Here is a 2500-nt window from a genome sequence, read left to right as displayed (position 1 = left end):
TTTTGTTTGTTTTCCTGTCAATGCTAAAAGAGACATGTAATGCCCTTGTTTGATATTCTTTTTAGATTTGCCAGTTTTCAAATTATGTGCCATTGAATTACAATTGTCATTGAATAATTTCTACAGTCCTAAGTGTTTTGTTTTTCCTCTGGAACAAAATGGAGGGGGGTGATCTTTCAGCCCTGGTTCTGGGGATGGGCCTCTGGAAACACCCGTAAGGGAGCTGAACACGCAGCAACGGGTAAACCAGAGACTTACAAGCAGACCAGGGCTGTTAGGTTGCTACAGCCCATCTTATCTTTTTTTTTCCCCTGGTGATTCAGGCCCTAGCCCTAGAATAAGACATACTCAGAGAAGCCTGAGATTCTAATATATGAGAGATCTGTGGGCAAGATCACTCGACAACCCTGCTCACAACAAGTAAGGTAACAAACCGGCTCCGGTCCAGGGCTGCCCCTCTTCCAGTCGTTCCGACGACTGCGCCCTCCCTTCCCCCCTACCCCTACCCATCCCTTCCCCGGCTCCGCGCTAGACCAGCCAGCCGCAGTGGGTTATCAGCACTCCGCGAGTGCTTCGGATCACGACGTCCCATTCCGGCTCCCCAGCTATTCACTAGCCACAGCAAAGGCCCTTCGACCACCTCCTCACGCTGCATGTTCCAGCTTTAACATCCCGTTCCGTCTACCCAGCTATTCATTAGCCACAGCCATTTCATTCCATCTGGATACTCACCATTCATGCTATTCATGCCTTATCATGCCTTATCTGCCTATCATGTATTATGTGTTGTATGTCGTATCATGCTGAATATGTCATGTTTTATCAGGTAATGGTATTCTAAAAGTATTCTTTCAGCCCAGGTTGAATTATTTAAGGCTGCCACAGATAGTACGGAATGAGCTTGGACCCAATGCAACAACAGCTTCAGGGAGACCCATGCAGCAACTGCTCCGCTGAGCTCCTGCTACCCTGCTACAACGGCTCCGCTGAGCCCCAAGACCCATGCAGCAAAAGCTACACAGAGCTACAGGACCCATGCAACGACAGCTTCGCTGAGCCTCAAGAACCATACAGCAACAACTACTCTGAGCCCCAAGACCCATGCAACGACTGCTTCGCTCAGCCCCAAGAACCATGCAGCAACAACTACGTCGAGCTCCAGGACCCATGCAACAGCAGCTACGCTGAGCTCCAAGACCCATGCAATGACTGCTTTGCTCAGCCCCAAGAGCCATGCAGCAACAACTAAGCCGAGATCCAGGACCCATGCAACTTCGGCTCCACCAAGCCTCGAGAACCATGCAGCAACAGCTACGCTGAGCTCTAGGACCCATGCAACGTCGGCTCCACCAAGCCCCGAGAACCATGCAACAGCAGCTACGCCGAGCCCCGACCCATGAAACGATGGCTTCGCTGAGCCCCAGAACCATGCAGCAAATACACCGAGCTCCACAACCCATACAGCAGCAGCTACACCGAGGCCCAAGATCCGTGCCATGACTGCTCTGCCGAGCCCAAACCTCTATGCAGCAACAGCTCCACCGAGCCCCAGGACCCATGCAGAAGCAGCTCCGCTGAGCCCATAGGAGCTTTAGGAACAGCTCCGCCAAGGTTCAGGACCCATCTAATGACTGCTCCGCTGAGCCCCAAGACCATGCAGCAACGTCTCGGCTGAACCCCGAGACCCTCGCGGCAGCAGCTCTGCTGAACCCTGACACCCATCGTTCCCACGGTTATGCAATACACGAATGTCCGCCGCTGAGCAAGCGCAACTAAGATCCACTCTTGTGTACTTGCCGCTTGCCTCGCTATACTTCGCAAGGGGTTCATGTCACAGCACTCTGATTCACACTCCATCATGTTTACCGGCCTCCTTTGGGCTGCTGAGATGTAGTGAGTCTACATGCCCCTCGTCTCATTTCATTCCCGATGGCAGATCTTGAGAGTTAGACCAGGACACAATACGTTTACTACCAATCAGACTAAACCGATCAGTTCCGAAAAGGACACTCCTATTCATATCCAACTCTGCCTCAGATCCTCAGCTTCATTAACCTGACAATAGCCAGATGAATTTCGCTCCGCCTAGCTCCACTCATCCATCTGGAACCGATCCATTGAAGTGTTGCTTCAGAAGGCTGGGCCTAATCAAAAAATGCTTGCATATGATTGAATAAGCCACTTGTCCGTCATCTATTGACGTGCTACTTCAACCACTCACATCGAAGCCAACCTGTGACGCTGATAACAGTCTCACAGTCGCTTCTACGCTATGTCACATCTATGAAACTCCCGCCCTGCATCCTGATTGGCTGAACCATAAAGTCGGTTGCAGAAATCACTCTCAATGGAAGAGGTCCCAGATGGATGTGAGTGAAGCTAGGCGGAGCTAAGCGGAACGACATTCATCTGGCTATTGTCAGGTTACAGCTTCATACCCATCACACTACATCTCATTTCGGTCAGCTCAAGCATCGCTACTAGCCCGCTCTCTTCATCT

Source organism: Alosa sapidissima, chromosome 14 (genome assembly GCF_018492685.1).
Source record: "Alosa sapidissima isolate fAloSap1 chromosome 14, fAloSap1.pri, whole genome shotgun sequence".
NCBI classification, from domain to species: Eukaryota; Metazoa; Chordata; class Actinopteri; order Clupeiformes; family Clupeidae; genus Alosa; species Alosa sapidissima.
The sequence above is the reverse complement of the archived record's forward strand: the minus strand, read 5'-3'. Positions refer to the sequence as shown.